At 48.0% G+C, this 21,116-nt stretch overlaps 1 protein-coding gene and 1 long non-coding RNA gene across 9 annotated transcripts in view; one reads left to right on the top strand and one right to left on the bottom strand.

Moving 5' to 3' along the window:
- zbtb46 (zinc finger and BTB domain containing 46) overlaps nt 1-13,204 on the bottom strand; it is a 52,841-nt gene extending 39,637 nt beyond the window's left edge. For 3 of the 6 annotated variants that reach the window (XM_057041298.1, XM_057041299.1, XM_057041294.1), the window contains exon 1: nt 12,937-13,204. The gene's annotated coding sequence lies outside the window, so the exon portion shown is untranslated. Of the gene's footprint in view, nt 1-11,803; nt 11,945-12,438; nt 12,518-12,555; nt 12,689-12,936 lie in introns of those variants that run through there. The other 3 variants (XM_057041297.1, XM_057041296.1, XM_057041295.1) reach the window with 3 other exon arrangements.
- On the top strand, nt 11,945-13,997 carry LOC130530278 (uncharacterized). 3 transcript variants are annotated; one of them, XR_008951788.1, is made up of 3 exons: nt 11,945-12,077; nt 12,465-12,562; nt 13,808-13,997. It is a non-coding gene; the product is annotated as an uncharacterized LOC130530278 (long non-coding RNA). The 3 variants fall into 3 exon arrangements; XR_008951789.1 differs by having other exon boundaries at nt 12,465-13,350; XR_008951787.1 differs by lacking the exon at nt 12,465-12,562 and having other exon boundaries at nt 11,946-12,077.
- The last annotated feature ends 7,119 nt before the right edge of the window (nt 13,998-21,116 follow it).

The raw sequence follows: 21,116 nt of genomic DNA, 5'->3' as shown, positions 1-21,116 counted from the left end.
TAACAGGATAGGTTTCAAATGGCAGGCAAAGCAGGTAGAGGAGGACAAAAAGACAGCTAATGGAAACAAATATGAATGAATGTTAAAAGATCACAGCTTTTGCTGTATTAGCAATTGAATTTACCCTAATATCGCTTCAGCACAGACATCACACTTGTTAAACTCATCCGAGCAGTAATGAATTCATCATTTCTGGTCAATTTCTACTTTATAGAATCGCCTGTTAGGAGTAAATAATTATTTCGGTCTTGGCTCTTTCAAGGAAGTGAATGGATGTGAGGAGGAATGCGTGTGATGTGTGATATTAAGACTGGATTCAATAGCCAAGATCCTCCATCCATGTTGTCAACTATCCCAGCTTCATCCCTCAGTTACAAAATTTTAGCAGCTTTTTCTCACTTTTTTCCCTGTAATGGCCAGCATCGCTGTGTGATAACAAGCATTTTGCACCAGAAAATGGACAAAAATGGGGGCTGGGCGTGGAATGATTTATTCTGTATATTATGTAAAGGTTTCAAAACAAAGTAGAATAAACGATGTTGGCCTCATGAAAAAGACATTATCTCTCTGACATGTGCTAATATCTATGAAAAATTAAAAAGGTGCTGCAAGAAATAATCTGCCCGCCTGCAAGTGGACTGCACCAATATAATGATGGTTCAGGGGGAACTAAAGCATACAAAGGGGGACTTAAAAGGACAACAATGGAGATTAAGGATATCAATTCTTCCACATCTAAAAAGTGTTAGATTTAATATTTTCTACATCATTTGGAAAACAATATAAAAAAATGAGGGCGCAATTTCCCTAATCTGCAAACAAGAGGCCTGGAAAAGGTCATCCTGAACCGCGAGAGAGGTTGCATGTGCAGAGCACTGGAGAAGGGAAAAAAAGAAAGTGATGGATGAAGAGAGCTGAAAAAGGAGAGCACAGCTTAAAAAGATAGAAACAGAAGATAGAAAGAGGAGGAGACAGGAAGAGCGGGGAGAGTGATTCAGGCAGCCAATATTTTTTAAACAGCTTTGCTTCCACTCAACTGGGCATCAAGGCCATTATCCTGGGGTTAATCCCCAATCCGACGGAGCTGGCAGCCTTCCGGGACAAGCCAGGGTGGCAGCCCATCAACAGGGCAGGCACGGATGAAAATAACACGCATATGAAAGATTTGCTGGACACAAACGGATTTTTTTTAAAAAAGCTGCAGTTACAAATATTAATACAAACCCTTTAAAAGTGTCATTCGTGACTGCTTTATCTGCCTTTTAATCCGGCGATCGCATCATTACGTCTCTGACGTTTTATATATCGCTCTGCACGGCTCCGCGTTGCCATTTTCCTCATTTCTTTTATCACAAACCTTCCATCTGTCCACCTTCCCCACCAACTCTAATCATACCACATTATGCCTCTAACTCCGGCTCCTGCGCCCCCTCGGCTCTCTGCTTCTTTGGCCGGCGTCCAGCAGGCCAAGGTGGAGGAAGAGATTGACTCAAAGCGGGATAGCCATGTCATGTGGAGAGGAACCAAAGAGGATCCACGAGGCTTAGAAGGACTTAGTGCAACTTGCTCCATCCCTCAGACAACTGTCTCCACCGTCACTCTCGGACACCATCCAAAAACAATACCACACCTGCGCCCTGCCGTAAAGCCCGCGCTGGCTCGCCATGCCTCTCTCAGGCCGTGGCTGCTTAATGCCAGTCAGAGAGATCAAATCTTCTGTCCTCGCACCTTCACCAGGATCTAAAGTCCCGAGCGACTGTATGGAAATCCAGCAGGAGTAAAGACTGACTGGGATCATCCCAGAAATAAAGTGGCCGTCAACTTTCCCCCCCAAATGATACACCAAGCATCCATAGAGGGGTGAGAACTGCCATATCATTCTAACCGTATTCTTCCTCTGCACTATTTGGGAGTACTTTCAGGGCTATCTATCTTTTCTAGGCCCCTAAGCCTGCCATGTCTCCCATGGTAACTCCCTGACTGACGACCCGGGGCTTAGCCTAAATTCTCTCTCTATTAAAAGCTGTGAAATGCAAATAATGAAACATCTCATTACCACTGTTGGAGGACCCAAAACGAGAGGAGGGGAGGGCTGGAGAGGTGGGTGGACGAGGAGGACAGCCAGATAACGACGCCGGAGAAAGGCGACGGCAGGGGGAGCGAAGTGAAGGATGGGAGGAGAAAAGGAAGGGAGGACATGAAAGGCAGGGGAGGAGGAGAGGAGAGGAGAGGAGAGGAGAGGAGAGGAGAGGAGAGGAGAGGAGAGAGGAGAGGAGAGGAGAGGAGAGGAGAGGAGAGGAGAGGAGAGGAGAGGAGAGGAGAGGAAAAGTCTCACAATGAGCCCTTTGTTTCATTTGGTGGTGTTGGTCGCCCACCTCTGCAAACCGAGGCGCTGTCCGAGGTGCTGTCCCGATCATCTGACTCAGGAGATGTCCATCAAAAGTGAAACCACCATGAAGTCAGGTTCCCATTTTTAAATTCCCGAAGAGTCACAAGGCATTTGTCATGAGATATAAAGGGACCCCATAGGTGTTTTCCTTTCTCTGATTCGGTCAGGTTTAGTCCTACATTTGCAAATGTGAGCCTCAGCTGCACGGCTCTGCTGTGCCGCTCCGTTATCGCTGTACAATCACAAGATAATCATCTGCATGTTCAGTATCATATCAGCCCGCTTCATCCAGTCATACAGTAAAGACATCTTAAATAAGGTTCGAGTTTGATAAGTCAGGATTTCCCGGTGCCTGGGGTCACATGACCACAGTGAGGTCACCTAACACCTCAAGAGCGCAGCAATGCTTCGGAGACTCCTCCGCTGAAATCATTTGCAGGGGGCAAGGTGTGACGTCTCGGGGGAGGCCGAGCTGTGGACGTCTGGGAACTCTGATGTGTTGTGTGAGGCTCATTACCGCTCACAGATGAATCATATTTGTTCTAAACAGTTATACAAATACTGTTTCTATGCGTTGTAAAATAAAGTCCAAACAGGGGGGTGTCCATGAGAAGAAAATGGAGACCACGTGACCTTCTGAAAGCTCCCCTTTCTGATACGGGACACAAAAAGTCCTCCACGGTTGATTTAACACCTCTTCTCTCTTTCCTGTCACAACATTCAGCAGACCTGAGTTCTGTTTTTAATGACTCAAGGAAATATGACAATGCGAGGACATGGAGTGACTCAAGCCTAACATTTAAACACCCACCCCAATGTCCGTCTGGGTGCGTGTGTGTGGCCATCCGGACACTTCCACGGATCCTAGCGGGGATCCTGTTACAGGATTCGGCGGCCTGGGGCGACTCGCGTAGACGCCGCTGTAGCTGCCTGTAACTGCAGCTGGAGTCGCAGACATACATGATGAAAAATGAACATTCTGAGAGCGAACACCTGAAGCCCGAAACGCCGTTCGTTATAAAAGCGTGCGGCTGAATGCACAAGTGAATGACTCACTGCTGTTTGCTAGTCGCTATCTGGTGCCGAGGCGGGTGTCCAGAGAGTGTGTTTGTGTGTGTGAGGGTAACTTGGTGTGACTGTCACTCTGTCAGACGGCAAACAGAGGCATCTTTCTCAAATCCACGCTGGGCTACGGCTTATGAAGAGCTCATGCAAAGACAGAAGTGGGGGGGGGGGAATCTACAGCTTAAGTGTGTACTCACAAGGACAACAGGCACACCCTCCATCTCCCCCTCAGCAAATATTAAAAGAGATTTCACTCCCAGCTAATCTAATTCACAAACACTTTAGAGCAAACAAGAAAAACGTGTAATTGTGCTATATTAACTAGAAATATGCAACATACAGTAATAACTTCCTAACGTTCCCGCAGCTGGCAGGAGAACAGCATAGCACGGTGATTTACATATAGATAAAGTGTTGATAAAAACACACTTGTACAGGAGCCCGAGGCGTTGTTGTCACTCATCACGCTGATCAAAAAGCACCAACGTGGCAACATTGATGAATCTCCGAGCAGGCTTTGCTCAACTGTCCTTTAAAAGTACCGGGAAGAAAAAGCCGAGATGATAAAGGGAGAGAGGTGGAGGGGAGTGGAGAGCATCTAAATATAGAGAGATGTTGTGGAGTCGGAGAAGAGACAATGAAGAGTAAGAAAGAGGGAGGGAGAGGGGAGATTCGAAAAGTGAAGCGCGTTAGGGAGGAAATACGGAAGAAAAGTAGAGTCGGGGTTGAGGGAGAGAAAGCGGAGCGCCGGTGTGGCCGCTGATCTGTGCTGCACTGCCAGGGTGGGTTTTTCTTCTCCCGCTGGAGGGGTTTGCTTAGCAGACAGATCTGGACGCGGAACACACTCGATTCTGTCTTTGAGGCTGGAGAGCTTGGTACAGCGCGCGGCGCATCGCCACAGACGTGTGAGGATGTGCTCTTTTCTGCTCAGAACCTTCTGACAGGGACCGGTTAAGATGCTGAACCAGTCGTCTTGAGAAGAACTGTTGCCGAAACTAGCAAAAGCCACTGACGGCATGAGTCGCAACAATATTTATCTATGAGGTTACAAGCAAGGACAAAGAGATTAACTATTTATTTATCTGTTGTTTGACCCAGAGGCTGAACCACATGTAATCAACGGTGGCAGGAAAAACTCCCTTCTAACAGGGCGAAACCTTGATCAGGTCCAGGCTCATCCGCTGGAGACAGAAAAAGAAGAGCACATGCATGGATCATACATGAAAATATTTTACCACAGCGTCACTGTGCAATCGCTCACTGCAGCTTTTAAACGTTAGCTCCCCTGGATATCTTTAATTGTAAAATAGCTGAACACACTGCACACCGGTGAGCTGTAACTTCACAGTAACTCAGCCAGACGTGCAGATGGCAAAATGGCAAAAAGAGGAAGTTCTAATTAGATGCAATGATGTATCAGGGTGGTACAAGTTTCAATTTTACTTCTATTTTCTGGAATAAATCTCACAGGTCTCACACGGGTCTCAGTGTAATGCAAGGACAGCGATGTTGCCCAGGGCTAACCTGTCCACCACGATCCTGCCAGTCCTGTCCACCGGTCCTCTGGCATCTTAACTTTCCTCCACATCCATCTCTTCACTCAGAAACGTGGACTACAACGTGCTCTGACGGTTGCTTCCCCCCCCCGGACAAAAGTGACACACCCTGAGATAAGACGCAGAGACGAAAGGGACGCCGCACTCGTTGTCACACACGCTCGGGACGACGCCCGCCTCCGAAAAAGAAAAAAAGAAAGCTAATTTTGACCAAGTTACACATTCCCACACGGTGCGACAGTATCAGGTGTCCGTCCAAGTCACAAATCAGCCACCACCTCCTCTGTGTGACACATCGGCGCGCACACCACAACAACCCGGGGGAGGGGAGGGGAGAGGAGGGGGGTGGTGAGACAGAGGACAGCAGAGAGGGATGGGTGCGTGGGAGAGGAACCTGCCCAAAACAAAGACAACAGAGGAGATGATTCCCCCCCCTCAAAGCAACCTGCCACCAGGGGGCGAACCACACGCTCCATTATTTAGCATCTGTGGTCTGAGAGTTGTTGTTTTTGGTTCAGCCTTTAGATGGGAAGTCCCCCCCGCCCACCCCCCACCACTGAAAAAGAGATGTGAACCTCCTCGCTTCTGTTTGCCTGTGAATTAGCGTAACCTTCTCTTCTTCATAAAAGGAAGCAGGCTGATAAAGAAAAGCTCGCGACAATGTCTGGCAGCAGCGACGGAACACTTTCATCACCCATTTATAAGGGTCACGAAAATAATACACAAGGATATTTGATTAGCAACGTTTTGAACCTAAAGAAAGTAGAAGTTATTCCGACTCTGAAGGCTCACCTTGGCAGAATAATAAATGATTAATTTCAGAGAATGTTGGAGTTCATCGGTGCCAACTGTTGCATTAAAGGGATGTATAAATACGAGCCGAGGTCAGGGGGAAGGATAAAAATGAGAAAGAGAACACGGAGAGGGTAAGAATGAGAAAGGGAGGAGAGGAAGGGTAAAAATGAGAAATGGAGTAGGGGAGGCCACAGGAGGCACCTGGCCCACTTACTGCAGGAGGAGGAGGAGGAGGAGCAGGAGGAGAGGTGGGAGATTAGGGAGTAGGAGGGAAAGAGGAAAAGAGAAGGTGAAGGAGAAAAAGAAGGGAGGGAGGAGGAAAACCTGGAGAGACAAAATGAAGAGCAGCAGGGACTGTTGGAGGAGTTGGTGTGTTTGTGTTTTAAATGAAGCAGGAGAGAATGTTGCTGATGATGATGATGATGATGATGATGAGGAGGAGGAGGAGGAGGAGGAGGAGGAGGAGGAGGAGGAGGAGGAGGAGGAGGAGGAGGAGGAAAAGGAGGATGATTACAACAGGGAAACTGATAAACTGCAAACAATTGTGAGCTAATTCTTTTTCCTGGTTTGTTATATATATATTTTTTTAAAAACTACAAATAGACAAATTAAAAATAAACACTGAAACATCCACACATGTCTGTGGGTAACAGGAACCGACGGGCCTTCGTACAGATAGCTGACTGAGTGTCCAAAATTAAATCTTTATTTTATTGAGTTCCGGGGTGATTAGTATTGTTCTTTCTACAGGAAGTTAGCAGAGAAAGTGTTTTGTCATTGGGGGATTTACTGGAGGGCTTTTGTCTCAAGCTTTAAAAAGTCTAATTTGATTGATACTCCCCCCCCCCCCCCCCCCCCCTCTGGACTCGTCATTATCTTTTGCCGCAGAGAAAGCTTTTGTTGTGGAGGGTCAACACTTTAGTCACTTCGCCTCTACCTTGAAATGGAGGCTGAGCACAAAGAGCGAAAGAGCAAAGCCAAGAAATGTTCAACTAAGCATAGCAAAAAAACCCAAAAAAACAACAACAGCAGCTAACCGCTGAAAATGTAATTTGATTCGTATCTTAATGAGCATTTTTATTTTGGTTAGGCGTTTAATCATAAATGAAACGGGAACAGAATTTAGATTGTGGGTTGTCTTTGCACTTTTTGTCCAAAATTGGATCGGGCGAACTAGAAAACTCAGCAATTAGCATTCTTTTGATATTGTTTACCAAAGAAGACACAACACCACTGCTTAATCATTCATCCAGACACGTGCCGCACCCCCCCTCGCCATCATCTCTGAGGTTTTTTTATTGAAAGAACCACCAGGCAGGCTCAAACAAGGTCGTCTTTCAAGTTAACAATCCTATTTCTGAAGACAGCTACAGGAAATGGACATGGGAATACATTTGGGAACGCAAAGAAATATATCAGATTGGAAGGAATTAGCTCGCGAACGTGGACGTCACGGGGTTAGGCGCACACGCACCAGGTGAAGGAGATGATGGGGTGGGGGGGGTGGCGGGTGTTGAGATGGAGAAAAGGTGGACAGGAAATAAAAGGGAGGTGAGACCTGGGGGAAAAGAGCAGTTGGGATAATGGGGAGGGGAAGAAGGTGGTGGTGGGGGTGGGGGTGGGGGGGGGGTGGGGGGCTGGAGAGGCAGAGGTGGCCTTGTGCTGCTGAGAATGGAGGAGGTGTGTTTGTGCGCCGGATGAATGCATGTACATCTCCCTTTGTGCACGTGTGGGTGTCTAAAATTATGATGAAAAACTAACACCTCACCCAAAACATGAATAACCGACCACAACAGGCCAGCGTGAGTTCAGTCTCTCCCCCCACCGGCACACTGGAGGAGCCGGCCTGTATCGCTAATATCCCACTAATACCACCCACAGTCCACGCTTCACCTCACACCAATGAATATTTCATGTCCTGATGGCACTTTTAAAGCAAAAACTAATTAGCAAATCCAAGTTGATCTGGCATTAGTCATATCAGGCCAATTAAAAGCCCAGTCCTACTGTACATGTTAATGGTAGCGAAGTGGAATAATTGTATGTAGAGCAGGAGAGAGAATGTTAAACAGACCTTGTTAGCAGCACTTTAGCACTTTAGCCGGGGTCCACGGCTGGATTACAAAACTCTACAAAAGCTGGGTAACGCTCGGCAGACACACACACGCACACACACACCCACGCGCGCACACACACGCTGAAATGAGAACTCCATCCATTAATTAAAGTGTCACCATCAATTCTCATACTTATAGAAATATTTCCTGGGGGTAAAAAAGTGATGGTTTTATGCTTCGGTAATAATATTAAACAGGGATCCGAGTGTTGGCAGAGGTCACGGATCATATGTTAGTCGGGATGAGAAGGAGGAAACCATTTTCTGATCCATGTGGGCGACAGAAGGTTATAGAAAAAGCATCTATTCGTGTCCTTCCACCATTCTTTCTGTGGGTCTTTTTTTTAATGCCGGCGCTCAGATGGAGACAGACGCTCCGAGGCCCCGACTAAACTGCGCCGCCAGAGAGACAAGTGAAAAACAAGAGCTACAACTCTTTCAGAGAGGATGTCGCCGCGCCTCCCTGTCTTCTTCCTTTCTTCCCCATTCTCTCTCCTTCACGGCCCCTTTTTTTCCCAGCCCTCTCTCTGCCTGCCACTTCTCCCGTCTCTCACCTGAGCTTTGATATGGAAATCTCTCACCAGCCACAGCCCAAGGCTAGGTGGCTCGTTCCGAAGATGTATTTGCTCAAAGCCGCTCAATTTCTCATCAAATGCTCACGCTGGGTGGATAAAAGACGAGTTCTTTGACGGAAGAAACAACAACTAAGAGCCACAGAGACGGCTTCTACAGTTCTGCAAATCCCCGAATTCAATAAAGGAACAGAAACCATTAGGTTTTTAATGGCTTATGTAAAGATGTGCGATATTTCTGCAAATTAGCGCGGAGCTGGCTTTCCTAGAGGTTTCCTAGTTTGAGCTTCCGTCTTCCTCTTTCATTTTAAATGGAAAGGGGTGGAAAAGTGATGGTTTTATGCTTCAGCATTTATTGGAAGGTTTTAATTTGGAATTAGAACCTTCCAATAAAAGCTGAATTAAAAATGAAAAAAGTCAATACAAAGTGGAATGGGTGTAGTTTTACATGTGCGGCAAAAGTCACCACAGGAGTCACCTGCAGCGACATCATTTCTTTCTCCATTTTAAAGCGACAAAATGCATTTTCTTCGTTAATCCCAAAGAAATATAAAGGCTTTATGTAGTCTGTCAACATGATTCATAAAAATCAATGACTGTAAACTGGGAGTTTGCATAATTATAACTTCTCTAAAAGGCGGTGTCGCAAACTGTTCCAGAGAAATTTTAGCGGAATGCAGAAAGGTTACATGTAATTAGAAGAGCGAATATTTCCCTCCCTTCATCTGCGCTTGCATTCAAAGGATGATATTTGCACATTATCTGTCAGGTGTGCACTGGCTGACGCGCCAAACGGCTGCACTTCACTTGTTGCAAGACGTGTTCAAACGGCATCTAAACCAGCAAAAGCAACGAGATGGAGGGACGGCGGTTTAAAGTTAGCCCCCCCTCCAAATAAAGAGATCAGCAGAGCCTATTGCTTCCTTTGTCATCCTATCGTGCACCTATACAAACACAGCTATAAAATATTAACACCCATTTAGGAGAGGAGTGTGTGTGTTTGAGTGTGTGTGTGTGTGTGTGTGTGTGCGTGTGTGTGTGTGTGTGCGTTGGAGAGCTAACACTCACCTGTTCTCTCTGTTGGTTGGGTGAGGGTGAGCATGTCAGGTGTATAGGAAAGACAGCTGTTACACACACACGCACACACACACACACACCCACAAACACACACACTCACTGACTCGCTCATGCACATCCCCCACACCGTGTAACCCCGGGAGGATTAGGAACACCTGTATTCAGTTGTGCACAATGAGCTATAGAGGCAGTTAAGCTAAAAAGCCTATGGGAGTTATCGGGGGATGGGGGATGGAGGCGGCGCGGCGGAGGAGGTTAATGCACACAACACCACCCCGTCAGATGTGAGAATGATAAAATTCGCGACGTTTCAGAGACGTCGGGAAACTCTGCAGAGAAATGTCGGGCGGGGTGTTCACGTCTGAGCATAAGTGGCCTGTTAGTCAGGTAGGAGTTCCCATTAACAAGAGAACACCTGGGTGGGTGGGGTGTCACGCGTACCAAAACAAAAACAACAACAAAAAAAACATGGCGATCAAGCCATGAATGAAGCGCACGGTTGCTAACAGGAAATAGATACCCTGACGGGAGCCGTGAGGTAAGGCTCCCACACATTTTTGCGGTGCTGTGCGCCTGAACACAAACACCGGGTTGTGAGGGTTTGCGCGCACCGTCCCCAGGGTCTCTGTGCAGCTGAAGCCGACTAACCTGCTACCACACAGTTCAGCCCACAACATGCAGGGCAGAGTTTGAGCACCACCTACATACCAGCAGGCTAGTGCGCAAACAAAAGAAGCAAGTGTCACAGGAGGCCAACTGCACTTTTACACTCCAGCCAAATATAGATCTCATTTTCTCCCCCATTAACACGTGTGCCAGTGCGGGGTTGGGGATGGGATGGAGGGGGGTGGGGGTGGAGGGGGGCATCCGCCAGCACCTTAGAGGTAAAAGCAAATCGCTTTCATTTAATCAACCCTAAATGGTTCGCGAGCGAGCGATAAAGACGAGCGGAACAGAGATTCGGATCTTCTTTTGGAACGGTGTTTTCGTCTTTCGGCCCACTTCGCCTACGCTCTTTCACTCATCCTTGCAACTATTGTCTTAGAATTTCCCCAAAGAACACACAGATGGAGGACACGCACACACGCGCGCACACCACACATTAATATCCACTGACACGATGTAGGGTTAGGTAAAGCAACAGGCACAAAGCATCCTGGGAAATAGTCCCCGTCCTGCTGCTGAGGTGTGGCCGGCCAGCTGATTTGTTTTAATGTCACGATAGGACGGATAAGCTCTCCTCGGCTCATGAAGACTCAACGTGCACAGATGGGTACGCACGCAAACACACACACACACACACGTCCATGTGGGCACATACTCCCACATACAAGCCTACACGCTAATTGAATTACTGAATAAAAGAGGGTTTGGAGGATTTGTCATATCAAGCGCCAATCCTTAACTCTGTGGTAAGAAGGGCAAAACAAGCAGACAAATCCAGCGAGGCCTTTAAGACAATTTGGAAAAACTCACTAGATGGTCTGTTAATCCCAAAGATCCAGTTAGTCGCTGTCAAACAGGAGCGTGCTTAGATGGAAGGGGCTGATGCGCAGCAGGCGCAACCTAAGAGGCTTCGGGCAGGTCTGGCTGTCCGTCATTCATCAAAAGGTTCATCGTTCAGGTAATGAACAGATGAAGGAAATGCAGATGTTTTAATAGCACCCACAAAAAGGAAACGCCCACCGTTTCATTCTAAGTAATATACAACAACACACACACAGAAAAAATCCCTGTTGCGATCTATGCCCCCATTAAAGGTTTGGAACCCCCCCCCACACACACACACACACACACACACATCTGATGAGCTCCATCATGTGTAGCACTTGACAAACCCTGTTGACACACACAAATGTCATTTGACTTTAAACTCACCCCAGGAGTATAGATGTTTTAAACTGGCCCAACCTTAAATATGGCTTACATGTTTCTGTGACATCACCTGTATAAATATAGTCTGTTTTTTTTAGTAAAAATGTTTCATTTAAGAAAAAGGTTTTTAAAAATAATTAACATGGCTTGAAGCTTTCCGACATTATTAAATGCAACACGGACCTTTTCATTTGCTATGCGGTCTGGAAAGTTTGGGAATCCCTTTTCGATCTGTCGATGGGGGCTCACCTGGCTGCGAGCGCGCGCGCGCGCGCACGCAAACACACAAACACGCGCGCGTGAGAGAGGGGTTGCTCCCCTTCTCACATGGCAGAAAATGGAGGAAGACGGAACTGACCGGTTTAAGAGGGTAGAGGGAGGCAGACGGAGACACAGAGAGGCGCCTCCGGCACTCAGCCGCAGATAAACCCGAGGAAACACTTGACGTCGCACTTCTCAACTCTCCGATGGATCAGGAGATGATCAGCAACTCCAAACGCAAATCACCCGAGAGCAACATCTGCAAACAAATCCCCACCCTTCCACCCCCAACCCCAGACTGTCTGGTCCTTGAGGGTTGGGTGTTGACGCAGCAAAAAAATTCCAGGAGGAGAAAATCCCCCTTTTGCATGGTAGGGTATAACCTCCCTTTAACCCCCCTCCCCTTCCTCCATCCTTTCCTATTATTTCGGGCAGCCCGACGCCGCTCGACCCTTCACCCGCGGTCTGTGTGGCACCGCATCGGTGCGCGAAACCTTCGTGAACGTCGCTGCGATTGTTGTCACGCAGTTTAAAAACTTTACGCCTTTCACCGGGATGGTGGAAGTGGGATGAACCCAGGCAGAGGGTCGCTTCAAGATACCTGCCAGGGTCACATTTACGTAACGCGCTCAGGTGGAGGAACACCCATTCAGAATGACACACAAAAGTACAAACGGCACAACATCTGGTTAGGGTTAGGGTTAAAAGCGCTTCGGCGACGCACGAGTGGACCTTAATTGGGTTCTATTTCTTCTTAGACGCCGATTAGGCTCCAAATGTGCCGCGAGTGCACCGGCTGACAGCTTCCCCCGATCGAACAAGCGCAACAGACAGCTGGCTGTCACGTACCGAACAGGTAGGCGGACTTTCAGACTCGATCGGGTATTCAGCTGTCAAAACGCGCTCATGCGGCGGTTAACGTGGTGCCGACGGACTGGAATTAAGAGAAAGCGACGGAAAGAAGTGACGGGCCTCCATACAGCAGCTTTCCCCCCGCAGACGGCCAACTAAAATAACGCCACGCAGAGTTGCGTATTGTTTCACGTCTCCAACCTGCGCGCCCACCAACTATCAGTCGGCTCCGAGAGGCAGAAAAGTAATTTTTATCACCCACAAAGGCACTGAAAACCCTGCCGCTTCTGAATGAAACCTGAAACCTGTTAGCAGGGGATCGACGCTGGACCTGCACAAGAAAGGGGGCTCCGGGAAATAAAAGGAAGTCCGACATACCTGTTACCCCATGGGGGTCTGGGGTGGACGCGGTGTCGGTCCTTCGGTGTACGATCTGCTGTGACAGCCTGGGAGAAGAAAGAAGGGGATGTCCACCGCTCCGTGCCGTCCTCCTCTCTTCTGCGTTCTCTCTAAGTGTTATTCCCCCTGTTTTCTCCCACTCCCCGCTCTTCCTCCTCCACCAGCCCCTTTTTTCTTTCTCTCCTTTCCTCCCCTGCTTTTCCGTGTCTTGGTATCAGGAGCCTCCCCCTCCTTCTTCTCCTCCTCCTCCTCCTCTCTGCATGTCGGTGTCTCTCTATCTCGCTCTCCCCCTACGCTCACTATCTCTCTCTCTCCCCGTGTCCCCATATCTCCTCTCTCTCTCTCTCTGTCTCTCTCTCTCTCTCTCCGGGCAGAGTCAGGAAATGAGACAATGTGAGCGCACACGCAGCGTGTCCATCTGATCTACCCTTATCACACGCAGCCAAATTAGTAATAACACCCCTATTTTACCTTTCTGCAAAAATAATATTTCAATAATAATGAAGGTTATTCCGCATTGTGGGGTAACGGGGGGAATTTCCATTATCCTAAGGTGGTTCGGGGGCATCTGGTGTGTGCGTCTGGTTGCCATAGGGCTCAGGAAGGACCAGAGGTTTGCTGTAACTTACCCCCTCTTGTGGCTACAGACAGAAAACAGCCTGTAGCTGCTGTTTCATAGAAAAAGAGAAGCGACCTTTATGGTATGTCGCTTTTTTAGTTGGAAAACACCTAAGAGTCTTGTGATGCGCTGCAGTCAGGCCGCATTTTCTCACTAAACTATCCGGGGTAATTCCACTGATGCCTGAAGTCTTCCACAAACATTTGCTGGATTTTTTCCTTTGTCTTATAGGTGTGGAATCATTGTGAGCCAGCGAGAGGGAGGGATGGCAGGAAGTGCTGACCATCAAGATTCAGTCATAATTACGGGAGCAGTAGAATTCTCATGAGCAGGATATCAGCTGGTTCTCAGACCCTGGAGGCCAAATGTCACAGATAATCAATTAAATGTGCTCAGTCCCTGGGCTGGTGATTGGCTCCTCTGCAGATTTCAGATAATTTGGTGATTTTTCTTTAAAAGAAGTAAATAAATAAAAATAAATAATATTTAAGGACTAAATGAATCAGGAAAATTTTGGGGGGAATTTGGATTTACTCAAAGCCATCTGGAGAATTCTTAACATCTCCAGCACTTCTGTCTGCTCCTGTTTAAAAAAAAAAAAGTAGGCACATAACTTTTCTTGGATGATTCGGCGGTGCCGTTACTCTGTGTGACTCCTTGTTGCATCAATGAGTGTAAAAATAAGGAACTCCTTTCTATGGAAACAAGCGTAGAAGTAGTGAGCAGGAATCGTTATGGGTTTGAGGAAGTGGGAAAAGTTTAAGAGGAAGAGAGACGACGCTGCAGCAGAGCATGCACTTGTGCTCTTCCTCTCTCTCGCGTCCTCTCTCTCTCTTTCTGGGGGGGGGGGGTGTCTAGGAAGAGATGCTCTTTGGCATGATACAACGTTGGTGAGGGGGTTAGAGCCAGGACTCCATCAGTCTGGGCAGTGCTGGGCACTGGATAAAGGAGAATGTCAGGCCATGTGGATTAAGGATGTAGGTCTGTAATGCCCAAGATTCCCCCACCCCCCCTCTCTCTCCAATTCATAGTCTCTCTCTCTGAGTCGGATCTGCAATCCCGGCCTGAAAGAAGCTGCTTTACACAAATCTGTGCTTCCTCACGCCAACGTGGACTTTCTTTCAGCCCGACACGACAATCATGACCCTTGCCTAACCCCCCTACACTCAAATCCACTCCCCCCTCCCTTCCTCCATCCCTCTCTGCCCATGGATGGGTTTAGCCATCATTAGGCCACTTACATGTGTATTCATTCCATGGAACGCTCATCAAAAAGGTCCACTCAGGAGAGAGAGTCACAGGGAAGTGAAAATCCTGCATAGTGTGTGTGTGTGTGCGCGCGCACGTGCATGCGCAAGCAGTATTTATGTTCACAACATGCCAAGACAAGGCGGTGGGTGTGTTGTGTGTTCATATGGAGGGTTGTAGGAGGGAGTCGCCGTGTCAGGAAGAATTTCTGCTTATTCGCCTTTTCAAACATTTATTCAAATATCTTTCAAGCCATCCTGATATCTCCTACACCTAGTTCTCACCGGCTCACCTCCAACAGCTGACTCCGCCTCATAATTGCAGTGTTTTGTCTTCTATTCAGGCAGATGCTCTTCTAAATGCATAGCTCATTGTAGAGCTCTTTACATATCTGCAACACTGAGCTCGTTTACGTGACCAACAGCATCTGCTGAGTCAGAGTAATCAAATAGTTGTTACAAAGAAATGCACGTCAGTAATGTAATCATCCATTTGCATTTCTTTTAAGGTACATATGTGTGATGTGAGACTTGGTGAAGAATCGACTTCTCACCGCTCCACGCCAGTTTTGTTGTCATTCGACTTAACATCGCTCCGTAGACGTGACATGCATTAATCCGACGTCTCCATTCCATGGCCACTATTAATAATCTGATAGCTCCAGAATTGATAAAATAATCTTATTTTCATGGTAATGCGAACGGGCCCAGCAAAGCTCTGAGCTGAGGTCCTCAATCGTTGCAGTCTGCGTTCTCACCATTAGGGGCTGCTAAATCTCACACACACACACACACACACACACACAGGACACTTTGAGCCAATCAATTCAGCCTAGAGCGTTCCGCTTCATATAAAAGTGAAATATTTTATATTTTCAAATGTTCTCCCCACAATCGCCACCACACATTTGCCCATTCTGAGAGTGAAATTCAGGTCAACTGCCAATCAGCACACCTAAAATAAACACATGAGCACGGGCGTGTTGTTTTTGTCCTTTAAAGTTTGTCACTGAGGTAAAGGAGACAGCCTGAAATACAAACGGCGGGGAGCGAGAGAGACGCGGATGTAGCGGGTGGGGCCACGCGTGACAGCTCACGTTTGAACAAAGAGACGAGGTATGTAAACTCACTTTAGGAAAACTTTTTGAAGTCGAGCATTAATTTGCCTTCCCAGAGTGGCCCCCCTGCTGGGAAGAGCTTGTCGTAATTGCTCGCATCGAATTAAACGGTGGCAAAAATAACATTGCGGGAGAAAGAAGAAGAAGAAGAAGAAAAAAAAAGAATCCGACAAACTGTCGCAAAAATAGCACGGGGTACTTTCAAAGGCCCATCTACTATCCTTCACTATCAATTTACCAGCTGTGTGCCGCCCGTGCCATCCGAGCACGGCTTGTATGGAAAGCAAAGGCTGCCTGAAGCTGAAAGAACACTATCTCAGGTGCAGGCAGGGGTTGGGGGAAGGCTTCACAAAAGAATATTTGGCACGAGGTGCGAGGCAACAATATGTGTGAAGGTGCAGCTCGGCGATACTCGAATCAGGACGGGCAAAGGACGAGGCTCTCATAAAGAGCCCTCCTTCGGAGAGAAGGAGCAAATTAAGGGCGCGGGAGCCGAGCACGGATGGAGAGGATTGGGGGGCAAGAGGAAAAGCAGGGAACCATCTCGCAAAGACAGCGCAAAGAAATGAATCCCAATGAAGAATGACACCAGAAGGTAGCGTAAATGAATCGAGGTTATTGGATTTAAAGAGTGTATAATCATCCGGCGGGTACGCAGGGACGTGTTTGTGCTCGCTGCCCACATGCTTGGTTCACGTGTGAAGGCAATGCGTGGGGGGGAGAGAGAGGTGGAGTTGGGGAGGGGGGTGCAATGAGGGGGGTCTTCGCACCGCCGCCTGTCACTGTGTCACCCACAGGAATTCCCGTCCTCCCAGCAGCGGCAGGCCTTTGTATCTATTGTATGTATATGAAAGAAAGGTGCCGCTGGACACGGACGGAGATAGCGCGCTATAATCCCGGGTGTCGCTGCCTCGTTTGATAAGGACGACTGTCGGCCGACCCCGTCCGAGAGTATGCATATGTTCCCCGGGATAGGGCAGGAATAATCTCACTCCTAAATACAGTAAAAGAGAGGTCAGAATCACATCCAGGATTCTTGGGCTCTTCCGCCCTCTCGGCTACTTCAGGGGAATTTGGGTATTTTCCTGTTTATCACATCTCAGCTGTCCCACTTTAAACTGCCCTCTCTGCCTCTCCCTGCATCTCCCCGGCCCCGGCTCTTTCAGCATGTCTACCCTCTTCATCCTTTCCTTCCCTACCATAACCCCATTGGAAGTAGTACAGGAAGGGAAATAAAAGGAACAGAAAGAAAGAGAACGCAAGAAGAACAAATCAAGCCCCTCTTCCCTGAAGCAAGAACATCTTCTCATTGTGGAGGTCACTGTCTCGGTGAAGCCCCACGCTCTGAACACTCCTCTGCTTGTTTTAATGATGCACGGATCGGATGGGAAGAGGAGAGAGTGACTAACAGAGATGGACAGGGAGAGAAAGTGTGGAAGTAGCTGGCTATTTTTTTCCTGCTGGCCCCTCTCTTACATTTTCTTCCCCTTTCTTTTGCTCACCTCTCCTTCCACATCCATCTTAAAAGGTTCTTCTGAGCTGTCTAACCTCTCAGCAGTATTATATATTATTGCTCGCCTCAACCCACACTGAAACCTGGTTGCTATGCTACAATAATATGACCTCTCATCTCTTCTCAACTACATTTCCTTTCTCCTCTGGTTCTGCAGGGAGGCAGGGGAAAGGGTTAACAGTGGTCCTTCCCCCTTCACTCCCCACCACATCACTCCTCCCTGTCTCTTTAATGGCCTTCCAGGCTCAGTGCCACCATTCGTTTTGACCCTGCTGACCGTGCAGGGTCATGACCCCGTCCTACATTACAACAAATTATCTTTGACCCCTTTCGAAGAGCTGCAACCTTATTGGTGCTTTTGAAATGATCTATCTATCTATCTATCTATCTATCTATCTATCTATCTATCTATCTATCTATCTATCTATCTATCTATCTATCTATCTATCCATCCATCCATCTATCCATCCATCTATCCATCATCCATCCATCCATCCATCCATCCATCCATCCATCCATCCATCCATCCATCCATCCATCCATCCATCCATCCATCCATCCATCCATCCATCAGCATCACTGTTCATTGTGAGAATGTGAGTTTTATTAATGGATTTGGGCTCTAACTGGAACTTTACTCATAGTGTGTCTCAGTTAGCCACTATAGGCCCACATTAGCATTGTGTCGCCACTAAGCGTGTCCCTTCAACTGTCTCTATGTTAAAAATTTACCCCAGAAGGGAGCACAGTGTACTGCTTGTGTGTCATTGTGCCCCTGCAGCTATTTCTGGGGTATAAATGTTAATCACTAACTTTCGTGGTTGGGAACACACACACACACACACACACACACACACACACACACACACCACACACACACACACACACACACACACACACACACACACACACACACAACCTGCACTTAAATGCTACAGTTACTTCTTTATTTTGAACGTATGTGGACATTGTTCCTGGGACATCAGATACGTTTCAGCCAAGCAACAACTACTAGCAGCCTGAAACACCTGTAGACACCCCAAATCAGGTGCTGCAATGTTACATATTTTAAATGTAAATGAGACACAAGAAGTACGTTTTTGTAATTATTCTCCACTTTTTTCATTACAGTATTTGAAAATGGCGGAAAGACAATATAGGTACAGTTTGGTAGAAAGTGCAGAAACTCTTATCCCATACCATAAGACGCAGCCAAAATTCCCTGTTACATCATCCATCTCCAATCCCTTCCTCCCCCTCCTCCTCCTCCTCATTCGCTCCCTCTGCCATCCTCGTCTTTCTTTCTTATCTCTCCTGGCCCCGTCTCTTGGGGGTCGTTCGTTTTTGTCATAATCACCTTGGAGATTGGGGACCGGTGCCCACGGCGGAGCTAAGCCGAGAGAGAGAGGGGAGGAAAAGAGGATGAGAGAGGACCAGTGTGTGTGCTGACTCTGTGTGTGTGTTAAGATGAGCAGTGGAGGACTGTCTTGCAGGGGAGGGGGGGGGGGAATGGCTCGTCTGGCTCAGCCCTGGCTAATGTGAGGGGACAGCCTTGGCTTTTCCTTAACCACACTCGCACCGCCATCGCCGGTTGGCGCGGCGTGGAGAGAATAGACGGATGAAACGCTCTCCATTTCAGCGCTGCCTTCTCCCACCTGCACTCACTGCATTTGGAGGCGCGTGGGGCCCCAATGTCACACCCTGTAGGTGTTTAAGCTGCTTACTTGCACCAGGAAGGGAAAAAAAGATGAGGCAGCTGAGGAGAGGTAGACTGAGGGGAAGGAGAAGAGAGAGGTAGACTGGGAGAGGATGGGAGCGCAGGTCACAGTGGTGGGAGGCTGTAATGTGTGAGGCTCTCACTTTCTCTTGTCTTGAGTGTGTGTGTGTGTGTGTGTGTGTGTGTGTTTGCACGCACACCCGTGTGTCATAAATATCTGAGCACGATGATAATATACAAACAGGAAGCAGAATCATTGGGATAATAATGTGATTTCCCTCCAGACGCTGACTGTTTGTCCATCTAAGCTAATCTTTTTTTTTTTGAACACCCTGAGGAGGAGACTGACTGGGAAGGTGTGGGATGCAGCAGTGTCGGGGGGGGGGGGGGGGGGGGGGGGGGGGGGGGGGACATGTTGCACGACTTTGAGAAATATTTTGCTATCGGACGTGCGTGCGATGGAGCAGTTTAACTCCCAGAAGAGTCAGCAATGACGGAATGTGACAAAATACATTTACTGTGTGACCCAGAGGCAAATTTACTGTTTAAGCATCTAATGCTTAAACAAACATTATGCTTTCTTGTTTCCTGGGCCAAATGTTCCCTAAAAAGTACCCAGTCGGGGTTCCTGATGGGCGGGAGATCACCGATTCACCGGAACACACTTGCACACTTGTTTCACCCATATGTTGACTCTTAACTCTGGTCTGTCCAGGTGTGGTAGCACGCCAGGGGCTAATATAGTGACAAGAGTTGACAAGAAAAGCTTCTGTTCATTTTGGGCTACTTTGTACAAACAGACACTCGCACACCAGGGAGCGGTCAGAGCAGGTCAGCTGGACAAAGGCGGCTCCCACGTGCACACGCGCTGGACATTGTGTCCTGGCTGGCGTCCCCTTTGAGTGGCCCTCAGTGTTTTCACTCTCATTTCTGTCCTCTCAGCAGCCTCCCTGTTGATGCACGCCGGGTAGGTTTTTCTCAAGCACTCCCTCCTCAGGTCACTGGCTCCGTTTGTCCTATCATCCTTTCCTCCTCCCCTCGGCTCCCTCCCTCCCCCAAACTTCTCTCTACTCCTCTGCTCCTCGCTTGACCAATTCCTCTAATTTGCTTTCTCATTTTTTCCCTCTACCTCATCTCCTCTCCCTTCAGCTATGTGGGGGTGAACAGCAACCCCTCCCAATGGCTGTGTGTGTGTGTGTGTGTGTGTGTGTGTGTGTGTGTGTGTGTGTGTGTGTGTGAGAGAGAGAGAGAGAGGGAGAGCCATAAACTGGATAAAGATAAAGATGAACGACGTAGGAGGTCAATAAAAGAGGCCAAAGTGTCTTACTTGCATCTGGAGCATTATACAGCACAGGAACAGCAAATTCTTTTATTTAGGCCTCCAGTCAGAGGGTCGAGACCAAAAGTTCTCCCATAAATTTCTCCTGAAAAGGTAGGTTCCCTTTTATTTTACTGATCCGTTCGTGTTTAATGAATTGGAGCCAGGAGGAGGATAAACCATCGTGATTGGCAGCTGAACTTTGCCTGTGATTGGGCAGAGGGGCCTCTGGGCAGAAGCTCGGAGCTGCGGCTCCACTTCCTGGTTGCTATTAAACAAGACGCTGATTCCAAATGGCGCGACCCAACCGGACGGAGGCAAAGGAGGCATTTGTCTCAGGAACTCTTCCTGGTCAGCGTGGTGATTAACGTGCGCGGCTCTGAGCGGAGGCACATGAACAGGAACGTGTTGATCAGGTCGGGACGCAGTTCTGTTTGAGAGCTGTGGCGTCCTCATCTTCATCATCGTCATCATCGCCGCCAGATTTTGTTCTGTTTAAACCTCGATCTGATGGTGTGTCAGGAGTGTTGCGCAACTCCAGCGCCACAATGCATTCTGGGAGAGTTTCTAGGACTTCTGCTCTGTATTCTGCTCTAGTCAGTTCAACAAGAACTTAGACAGGAGATG

The sequence above is a fragment of the Takifugu flavidus genome, chromosome 8 (genome assembly GCF_003711565.1).
Source record: "Takifugu flavidus isolate HTHZ2018 chromosome 8, ASM371156v2, whole genome shotgun sequence".
Lineage (NCBI taxonomy): Eukaryota > Metazoa > Chordata > Actinopteri > Tetraodontiformes > Tetraodontidae > Takifugu > Takifugu flavidus.
Note: the sequence above shows the minus strand (reverse complement) of the source record. Positions and strands in the feature narration are given on the sequence as shown.